At 34.8% G+C, this 11,859-nt stretch overlaps 1 long non-coding RNA gene across 2 annotated transcripts; it reads left to right on the top strand.

Annotated features, from left to right (window-relative positions):
- Window positions 1–9,671: 9,671 nt before the first annotated feature.
- On the top strand, window positions 9,672–11,270 carry LOC145128431 (uncharacterized). 2 transcript variants are annotated; one of them, XR_013716896.1, is made up of 2 exons: window positions 9,672–9,942; window positions 10,049–11,270. It is a non-coding gene; the product is annotated as an uncharacterized LOC145128431 (long non-coding RNA). The 2 variants fall into 2 exon arrangements; XR_013716897.1 differs by having other exon boundaries at window positions 10,024–11,270.
- The last annotated feature ends 589 nt before the right edge of the window (window positions 11,271–11,859 follow it).

Raw genomic sequence — 11,859 nt, 5'->3', positions numbered from 1 at the left:
GAAAAATTTAGAAATGACAAATATTATAGCACATGCAATCGATCCTGTACCCAAAGCAAATGGTACACGATTCATGATGTCTCACATAAAGACATGATTCTAGACCAGTCTTTTGCTACAATATTTTTATTTGCCATGTTTTCAAAATTTGACTATGAAGAGGGATGCTGTAATCATAATCGAATTTTGAGAACGCAATATATAGAATTTCCTTAAGTTGAACCAATCCAACATGAAATTCATATATATATTCTTGACTAAAGATGATTAAGGTCTCAATCTAAGCCTTTAGAACTGAAATGAAGTATATCATCTCCCTTAATTATAGCAAAACAACTTTTTCAATCCCTGCAGCCTCACGAATTGAAACTTTTGTTTTCTATAATTAACATTACTAACTTGCAATACTAACAATAATTATCATGCTCCCACTAACATGATGATTATTAGCATAACACTTATGCTCCCACTAGCTTTGACATATACTCAGAAATCAGCTGGACTTCTAGAAATCAATACTTTATTGACTTTCTTACCAAAGTTCAGATTTCTGATACGAGATGCTTTGATAAAACTTTATCAAAATCATACACCTTTCCTTAGATAGCATGCATGTGTGTCTAAACAATTTCAGAACTATGAAAAGGGATGCCGTAATCATAGTCACAATTGTTTAGACCTTTTGCCATCTGCTTCAAATCTACTTGGTGGAAGTGTTTCCTCACCATCATTTTCATGAATCGGAGAGAAACCTTATGACCCTTATATTTTATGGTGTATGTGTTCTTATCCATGTGAATCGTCAAAACCATAGTCACAAGACAAGGATAATGACAAATCCAAACTCATATGGACCGAACTTATGCAATCTTAACTTCTTGCCACCTGGCAGTACAGGGCCTGCCATTGCTTCCAAGTTGTTATGCAACCAATTGAGAACTTTCAGAACTCCTATGCAAAGCCAACTTTAAGTGGAATGGGCACAAAATATGTCAACACGATAGGTTATAAACCTCAAGTCGTGTGCTAGTGAAGAACCTCGGGTTTTATTCTTGATTAGTTCTTGAAATTCTTTTTAGGATCTTTAAGACTCCCACTGTCCTCTTGACATATAAGACTATCTTGCCAAATATTCAAGAGATAGTGCGGATTCTTTATCAAGACAAACACTTCACACAATTGGCCTTAGTTGGTCTTTGTTTTATCCAAAACATCACAACTTACCAATTTCAAATGTACAAGAGTAGGACACTTTTACTCTTACATTTGACAAGTGTTTTAAACCTTTCTTTAAGATATGTCACTCAAGTTACAATATTGGAGTATGACTCTAAGAATTGTTTTGGAACGAAGTATGACTCATCTTCCTGATCTAACCATTTCAACAATTCATGACTCCTTTTCTTAGTCATAAGAATGCACTAAGATGACCTTTAGATGACTAATTGTGATATGATATCTAAATCATTAAGATGATCACAAACATGATACTAAAGTACTCTCCCATTTTTTCAGATTTGAGAAACTTTTATCTTTCTGCCTAATTTGATTTTTCCCATTCGTTCTGCCATACATTGAGACTTTTCCAATGTTTCAGAATTATACTTAAACTTGTAAGTATAACCATATTTACTAAACTTTAGTAAATCAAATAGTCTTAACGAGCTTTGTGGTGGACATGACCAGTGCACAAGAATGTGTACTCGATCCCTTTAGTCCTTCACTTGACTCACACATCCATGTGAACAAGTAATTAGTCTTGATTTTCCAATGCTTGAAAGTTCTCATTAATCATACTATTCAACTTGCATGATTCCAAGTTTCGGTCCAATTGAAACTTGGGCGATGAGGAAGTTTCCTGATTTGGTAAATTTAGACACTACCCCAAATGAAAGAATCAAATCCATTTTCCAATATTGTTGTCAGTGGAATCATATAAGCAACAATTTTCCACAAATGCCATTGTAAGGATACTTCAAATAAATAAAATTAAACAATTTTCTTTTATTTTAAAACTTTGCGGAAAAACTTATCCTTACAATCTACATGGAAAATTGTTGTTATCTATTCCTTAGCAATATATCATAACTTCTTAAGCAACTGCTCAAAATTCTGATGCGATCGAAATCCACATTCGCGATCAGAATCAGCATATACTTCCTTTAAGATTTCTCTCTATTCTTTGATTCTTAAAACATCAACATGTGACCCAGTCACATCATGTAATGAGGATCTCAGAATAGAACTTAACAGAGTTAGATAATGGGCTCTACTTGATGTAGAGTCAAACTTATTGACTTTAACATCCTTAGGTAAATTTGGCAGCTTTGCAATCAACGCCCCTTCCTTTGGCAAAATAAACATATGGACCCTTTGGTAATGAGACTATCTCAGACTTAGCCTTTCTCTTTACCATTTGGTCAACCGGGTTGACTATGGCCAATCCCTTTCCATTGGGAAGAGAATGCTTTTTATGGATTTCCAGTGTCACCATTGTCACTGTCCATAAAGTTTTTGGGAAGTTGATCTTCTAATCAAATTTGCTTTACTATCGTTCCAAATCATTGCTGATTCAGCAGCACCAAGCAAATAGATATGATCATTAAGGTTCATGTCATAGTCTGTTTCATAGTAGTCCCAAAGGAACTCACTATGTGACTTAGAAAGTGATTGAACATCCAACTTTCTCAAGACTTTGACACCCAACTCTCCCGGCTTGTCAATATGTGACTTCATCTCTAAGATGTGATCACACATAGACCTTGCTTGCCATTAGGGCTTGAGTGACCTTGAACTTGTGGGTTAGGGAGAATAAATGGAGGTGGTGGAGGAAGTAAAGTTCCAAGAGATTTGGGAAGATCATAGATGTCTGAACTAGACATCTTTTGGGAGATATTCAAGATAGTTGATCTAAAGTCCTTAATATAACACCCAATATGAAATATTAAGGCTAGGATCCAACAACCTATTTATAACTGGAAGAGGGATGTCGTAATCCGAGTTATAAAATAGTTGAAGGTAGGTAAATGACGATTTACCAATTTCCACAATGAAAAACGAAATAATTTAATTAGGTTTTTACTTGGATTTGAAACTCCTAGATCTTTTGAGATTCATTGAACTTTTCAATGGCATGTTTCAATCTCGAGTGTGCCCTTCAGGTTTTGTGACTGGGATGCCGAGGATCACAAAACAAGGTGTGAACTAACCATGCAAATATACTTGGTACCCTTAATATTTACCCCTCAATCGATGTGTCGGTTAACCACACGAGCTCCACCGATACTATGATAAATATTAAGTTACCCTTTGCCTACTTTGTTAAATCCAGGTTAGTGTGCCGGTTAACCACACACGCTCCACTAACGGTTTAAACAAAGTGCAAAGTGTAATTTCATGGATTAGCACCTTATTCACATTTTCCTAAGTAACTAAGATTGGGAATTTATAAAGGTTTAGTTACTTAGTATTTATCATTAATACTTTTAATGAAGGGAGAATTATAGTCCTTGTCCTACCCGTTCGGCTAACGACCCTCCACCAGTCAAGGAAGCGGTGGGTGAGAGTGGACACCCATTAAACTGCCATTTTATAGGCAGTAACCTTATATCCCCCTTATAGATCGGCTTTGTGAATGAGGCCTACTAACGGTAAGACTGACTTGCTCTTATACATATATTTATTATTAACTTATAATACTATAAAGTATAAGGGTTGAATTTTAACTTTTAAAATTCTAAGGGCTAACTTGGAATTAAAGTATTCATGGGGAAAACTTTACAAATTCCAAAACTTGAGGGCAACTTTTGAAAATATTCAAAACTAATTAATTCCATAACTTATGTGTTTAAAGTAGTTTTAATTAAAAAACTCTTCAAGTTCCATAACTTGAGGACAAGTTATGGAAGACTTTAAACTAATAAAAGAATGTAACTTTTCTGTATTTTTGTAACTTATGGAACTAATTAAGGTTACACATTTTATTACTTAATGAAGTGACTCTTGAACCTCCATAACTTAAGGACAAGTTATGGAGTCATAAAACCATTCAATGAAGACAAGACTCTTCATTTTGTAACCTTTGCCAACTTTTATGAGTTTTAAGAAACTTTAATGTGACTTTTCATGTAACTTGAGGACAAGTTACACAAACACATTTTAGAATCATCTCTTAGATTAAAATGGATTGAAAACAACAATTTATAATAATTTTTCTATTAATCTAAGCAACTCATATGAACAAGATAATTTAATCAAACTTTTTCATGTAATTAGACTAACCATTAAACTAATACAAAACATGAATCTATTGACAATTATCTTTGAAATTGGATTAGAATGAACATTACCACATCAAAACAGGTTTATAGGTTCAAAAACAGCTTATGGTAATGTTCCTAGTCCATTTCTAGCCAAAAAACTCGAAGATATGCTGTCAGGGGCTCCTACTCGTCGAGTGCATGAACCTACTCAACGAGTAGGATGAGTTTCTTCATGTACTCGGCGAGTTCATCAGTGGACTCGGCGAGTCCAGTGCTCAGACAGCCCGAAAATCGACTTTTTCAGCATTTTTCAGCACTTTGCATCAAGTATAATTGAAAACAAGCCTAGGCTCTGATACCACTGTAGGGTTTTGAGCATTCTAACACTCCTAAGTGTACATACAACCCTAAATACCTTGGATCTATGTTTTCTCTATTATACATGCAAATATGAACTTTCCAAGGTATTCATCCTAACTAGCATAATAACATTGATTCATATGAATATATCAAGTTAGAATTACATACCTCTTTGATGTAGAATGACTTCATGAAGCTTGAGTGCCTAGTGCCCCAAGTGTGACACCTCAAATGGTTCACACAACACCAAATACACTTGGAATAACTTGAGAGAACATACACACTTCATGAAAATCGGCTAGCCCTTTTTATCACACATTAGTGGCCGATTTTGTTAACAATAAGATGCTTATATAGTTAGTGATAATTAGGGTAAACCCTAATTGTCATGGCTTTCCATTTCCTTGGATCTATGGGTTCAAATACACCATGGAGCACCCATGGAGCATCTTATGGGTTTTACCCCAACTTGACAATCCATGGAGCATTAGCCCACTATACAAGTATGGGTGATTTACACAATCAACCCATATATTTAATTAGTCTTATTTTGATCACTTAATTAATTCCAAACTAATTCTTGATCAATACTAATTAAATAATCTTATTAATATATTATAACTTATAATATATTAACAAACCTTAAGTGTTATTTCTCTCATTATAGTCTATCCAAATGCATGATGCCATGCAACCCAAATGGACCATGCCGAGTCGGGTCAAGTCTTACCAATTATAGTTATGGACTTAGGCATTAATCCAACAATAAGACCGTGGGGGGAGCCCACGACATCCTTATTTGTTTATGTATGTGTATGATAGATACTTTTATGATATAGGATATGCTAGTTGATTATGTACGTTATTGCATGGAAGACCCCGGGGGGACCCCGTGGCAGTTTGATATAAGATCATGTGGGGGAGCCCATGGCATTCCCAGGTAAAGACCATGGGGGAGCCCATTGCATGAAGGTATTGTTGGATAAGGTGTCTAAGTCCATAACTATATTTGGTATGTACTTGACCCGGCTTGGCATGGTCCATTTGGGTTGCATGGCATCTCAACAATTGGATAGACAAAATGAAAATAAAGACACTTATGATTTGTTAATATATATTCTAATATATTAATATGAAATCATATTATTTAATTAGTATTGATCAAGAATTAATTTGGAATTAATTTTGTGATCAAAAGAGACTAATTAAACATATGAGGATTGATTATGTAAATCTTTCATTCTTATATAGTGGGCTTATGGTTCATGATTCACTAGATTGGGCTAGGACCCATTGGGTGCTCCATGGAGGTTAAAACCCATGGATCATGGGGGAAATGAAAAGCCATGCACATTAGGGTTTACATGGTGTAACCCTACATGTGACACACTATAAAAGGAACCTCATATGGAGCAAAATCGGCCACTAAGACAAGAACAAGAGGGCTAGCCGATTTTTGAGGAAAAGTGTTCTTCTCTCAAGTTATTCCAAGAGTTGTGGTGTTGTGTGAAACATTTGAGGCATCACATTTGGGTGATAGGCTCACAAGGTCTTAAGGAATCCAAGCAACAACAAAGGTATGTCATTCTACTAATTTTTGTATTACAAGTACCCCATGTCATGCAAGTTAGGATGAGAATGACATACCTTTGTTGGTATGCATGGCCTTATACCTGGGGGAGCCCACAACATCCTTATATGTTCGTATGCATGGCTTATGTGGTAGAGATAGCTTGTATAGCTAATATGATATGTGGTATGTGGTAGAGATAACTTTTATAGATAATATGATATGTGGCATGTGGTAGAGATAGCTTTTATAGCTAATATGATATGTGTTATGTGGATTGTGTGTGGGGTATGCTCCGGGGGACTCACTAAGCTTTGTGCTTACGATTTACAGTTTTGGTTTCAGGTATCATCGATTTGGAAAAGAATGGCTCGGATTGATCGCAGTGCACACACCTATGATTTCCGCAATGAATGATTTTGGGATAAACTCTGATAAATGTTTTACTTAATGATGATTTGAGATGTTTGAAATAAATGGTATTAATGTTTTAGTTATATTAAAAATGAAAATTTTACCCTTGATTTTTGGGTCGTTACAAGTCACTTTGGAGACAATAAGCGTCAAAAATGATTTTTTATAGAATATTATTTAGAGTAAATAATCTTAACAAAGTTATAGTATATGTCACAAGGGTTTCGTACATATAAAGAACGCCGAAATCCGAGTTATAACGAAGAAGTTATGACCCGTCGAAGTTTTACGGCTAAACCGGCATGACACCGCGTAACGTAAAAAGTGAATTTTTGATAAATTACTTTTTAGCCTTAGGAATCTAAACAAAAGTCATAGTATATGTTAAACTGAGAATGTACATAAAAAGAACGTCCAAATCTTACTTCGTATGAGGAAGTTATGATTTTTGTATGATTTAGAATAGCAGTGCACAGCCCGGAATTCGAATTTTAGATCGATCAATTTTTAGTCGACACAACCTAAATGAGAATTTAATATCTCATTAATATGAGCTCAACGATAAAAAGACAGTCGAAAACGGAGTCTGTATATAGAAGTTATGAATTTTACACGATCGTTAACAGTGTAATTTTCTCATACTGTTAAATTTAAAATCGGTTGAGAATTAGCCGATGGAGTCAAAAGGATAGTTGTATATCTTGTCAATACCTACATGTGGATATAAAGAACGTCGAAAACGGTGCTCGTATGCGAAAGTTACGAAATTTAGAAGTCGGAAGGGTGCTGCTGCAAAGTGGGTGATGTGGCGCGATCTGAGCCATTGCTTTCTCCCCACGCCTTGCCACCAGATGGTGAAATGTGGCACCAACTCGACGAGCTGGAGGCCAAAACTCGACGAGTTTGACCCAATTCCAGCCTATAAATACCATGTGAGAGTGCCTTCATTTTTCACACCAAAACCCTTTCACTTCTCTCTCTAACTTCTCTCTAAGCCTCCCAAAACCCTCCCAAAGCCCTAGTAACCTCAAGGTGCTAGATGAAAAGCCCCAGAGCGCCAGAAGGCTCCGAGAAGAAGAGCTTTCGGCTCAGAAGTTCTGCCCTCGCAGAGCCCTGTTCCTAGCCAAACCCTCGGTAAGTGAGATATGCTTACCCTACTTCAAGTATAGCTTAAGTTTAAGTTCAATATCGTTATTATGAACTTATAAACAATAAATATATCATAAAATATAATATACAAAGTGTTATTATAATATCTTTTAACTACTCGCGGTACGGGGAATCTGGTTTGAAGGGCCGCATAAGGTTGTTGGATTTCAGAAGTGCTATAATGCCAAAATGGTCCTGCCCTCCGGTGTTTCATGTCTGGCCCCTGTCTGTACATCGTGGTTGAAAAGTATTGTTTAACACTTATAAAACAATATCGCTCGTAAATAGTCGCAATAAGTATTAGACTAAAATCTAGCGGTAATGATAATAGGTTTCGCCAAAGGAAAATAGAATCGTTAGAAGCGAAGCGCTGCCCGAGATTGGAATCATCACTTTCACAAGTGAGTGCATAGTTACTTTCATCTTACACATAGATATAAAGTATTTCATATAAATTATGTGATATGTGTGTATATTATCTGTGTTCTTGATATCTATGTTGGATGAACAAAATATACATGTTTTATTCGATTTAAACTGTATACGTATTTTATACCTATAATTATGATGGTTAAAGATGGGTAGATTAAAGATGAGATGAGATGAGAGATAAAAGATGAGATGAATGAAGAGAGATGAAAGATGATATAGATGAACATTGGTAGCTATGGACTTAGTGTCTGATAGATAAACCCTGGCAGCTATGGACTTAGTGCCAAATAGATAAACCCGGCAGTTATGGACTTAGTGCCTTACAAATGAACATTGGTAGGTATAGACTTAGTGCTTTACAAATAAACATTGGCAGCTATGGACTTAGTGCCTTACAAATGAACGTTGGCAGCTATGGATTTAGCGCCCTATATGTGGACATTGACAGTTATGGACTTAGTGCCTATCAGATAACATCGGCAACTATGGACTTAGTGCCTGTTAAATAAACCCTAGCAGCGATGGACTTCGTTCATATTCCTTAGGACAATCCTTAGGAATGAATGAATGATGAATAGACGATTCTTAGGATAGATCCTTGAGAATAAAGAAGATAATGGGGATGAGAAGTTGGGTTAATTGTTTGACGATTAAATATAATAATTATATTATTGTGGGTTGAAAACCCTATGTACTCACCAGGTTTCCCAACCTGACCCACTCAGTTTATTTGTATCACATGTGTCGATACGTAGCTACATTACACTGAAAGATTAAAGGAGATATAAATCACTAATGTAAATGAATATAAGGTCTTTTATGCTTATGTTTCCGTATTGACGATGACATCACAAAGTTTTAATATAAACAAAATACATTTCTTCAGAAATGCTTTGATAATATTATTATCATGTTTTTCTGGGAACAAATTCCGCAATATTATTCTTTAAAATGAATACTCTGATTTTCAAATAAGCATAAATAATTTTTTTTAAATGATCGTGAATTTGGGGATGTCACAGCTGTCCAGCAACATCCTTCTTTGTCTTCTTTTTGCTTTATCTCCCGTTTTCCTGTTTCCAGCTCCTCGTATGTTTCCTTTTTGTCCTGAGCATGTCTTCGCTGCTACAAAACATATTTCAAATATAATAAGTACATTTTATTCTAGAATTAACTAAAAATGTAGCATAAAATATAAAGATAATGTATGAAATATATAACTATATAAACACACATCAGATAACTTGCGTGTTTGGCTCATAACTTTTTTTTAATTCAGATCATCCTTATGATATGATTTTGTTGCGTGGTTGGTCCCCGAGTGATGTAAAAGGACTAGTATACCCTTTTATATATATATATATATATATATATATATATATATATATATATATATATATATTGTTATTTATTAATCATTTTAAATTTAAAAAAAACACACACAATAATACCACCTATACCCCCCCCCCCCAGCTAAACAAACATAAAAATCGCCTCCTATACCGCACATCCTCCATCCACCCCCTCTAGATTATTGCACCGTCCTCCATCATTTAGTTCCTGCTCCATCAACAAATCGCTCGATTTTTGTATGATCTTTGCTCGAAGAGGAAAAACTCGAAGGATGAAGTATTACTTTAATTAATATATGTCTCTCTTCACAACTCAACTGCCTTTTAACCCATCACGCTGACAAGAGCATTTTAACCCATCACCGTCGACGACCATCTAATTACCAAATAGAAAAGGTTACAGGTTGGTCTCCGAAACCCTTATTGTATGTGTTTGGCATCCCCGATTTTTTTATTATATTTAAATATTTGATTTTTTGTGGAGACCGAAAAACTTTGGTTTTTTGTAGAGATCTAAAGCTTCATTTTTTAGTGGTGATCTGAAGAGGAGATCTGATACTTGCTTTTTCTGGTGGCGGAGGAGATATGGAGGTTGCGAACGGGGGTCGGTGATGTTGAGGTCCGATGAGGGTGAGTGGTGGTGGTTCGTTGATGGTGATTGGTGGTTATAAAGACTCTTCTTTTTTCTTAACCTTCTCTCTGTGCCGGGATATCGACCATTTCTGATCACCATCCCCAACGGTAGCTGCTCATGAGCAAAACATCATTGATGAGAGAAAAAATCAAACCAATCCGCTTTATTAGGAATTAGTTGGTCATTTTTTAGCCTTAAATACAAAGTCGGTAGTCGTTACAAAACATGTAATTCAATCAACGGGAACTTATGCACAAGTCCGTGCAGTTCGGTTTTGATTTGTAGGGTTTTGAGTTAGCAGAAAGTGGTGATGATGGTGGTTTGGGAAGTTGGTGTGCTTAAATCGGATGCGGATGTCAGTGTCAACGATGTTGGTGGTGGCGGCGAAGGAGACCGATTGGAATAAAGGGCAAGAAAGGGGGATGGTTACGTCGTCTGTGGTATATGGCAGATAAGTGGGAGGGTTAAGGGGGCCACCATTTTATTAGCATATTTAAACACATTAAGTGGGATGTGTAGTGAGTCCCTTTTATAATTCTAAAATTATAAATAAAAGAAAAGTAATAAACAAAATTAAAAAGACATACTTAAGGGAAATGTCTTTTCATGTATGTTAGGGACAAAATACGTAATAAATATAAGTTTGAGTGACCCTCCGAGTTAAAAAAAAGAAGTTAAAGACCAAACACACAAACTACTCCGGAACAGAATGACCATGCGTGTAATTTTCTCAATATCCCAAGATGCCAAGTGATTTCATGAATTCCCTTTTATAAAAGGAAAATATGCATAAAATTCTATCTGTTTTGGTTCTATTGACAATAAAGTCACTCCTGTTTGTTTTGTTTTGTTTTTTTTTTCCAGCATTTTAATCACTGGAACCAACTATTACTTGCAATTGAACCATTGGAAACGACTATTACCAGGTAACCGCTAACAATAGCAAGTTTCGATAGTTAAATTGTAAACAAAAAATGTCAAGTGTGACTTTTTTGTTAATAGACAAAAAAGATACTTTTTTGTCGATGCATAATAATTTTTAACCTTAACTCTTATATATTTTAAGATTAAATTATAATCTATTTTTGTTGAAACAACTATTATCATTTGTTTGATTTTTAATATATGATAATAAATAAATACAATTTTTTAACTATAATTCTATTTAATGAAATCCTAAAACCAATTAAAATGTAAAAATATATTGTTATGAAATGTATTGTCTCTTTTTTATAATGAAACTAAATCAAAATTTGATAAGAAATATATCCGCATAACAAGTACTTGATTGAAAAATCTGCATATGGGTTGGTGTGTATCAAAATCACGATTAAAAAGAAGATGTTTTGCAAATAAAAATTTATTGCCAGTTGCATAAATAGGTTTTTAGACAAGTATGAAACCACTGTTGACATTGGTAACCATTATGAAAATCGAAGAGATAAAGAAAACCGTATGACATTTGTGTTAGATTAAGTGTCTAAGGTCTTAATTAAATTGGTGAAATCTTAATGAATAAAAGTAAAGTCCTTTTGGGCTGCCTTCATAACCAGGAAATAGTTTTGGATTGATATTAAGAGAGAGATAAATGATTTGTTAATATATTATATGATTAATATATTAATTAGAACTAGTTAATATTTAATTAAGAATTAATCAGGATTAATTTAATTTTGGGTTAATTAG

The sequence above is a fragment of the Lactuca virosa genome, chromosome 8, assembly GCF_052849685.1.
Source record: "Lactuca virosa cultivar CGN04683 chromosome 8, Lactuca_virosa_CGN04683_v6, whole genome shotgun sequence".
In the NCBI taxonomy this organism is placed as follows: domain Eukaryota; kingdom Viridiplantae; phylum Streptophyta; class Magnoliopsida; order Asterales; family Asteraceae; genus Lactuca; species Lactuca virosa.
This window is presented reverse-complemented; position numbering and strand designations above follow the sequence as displayed.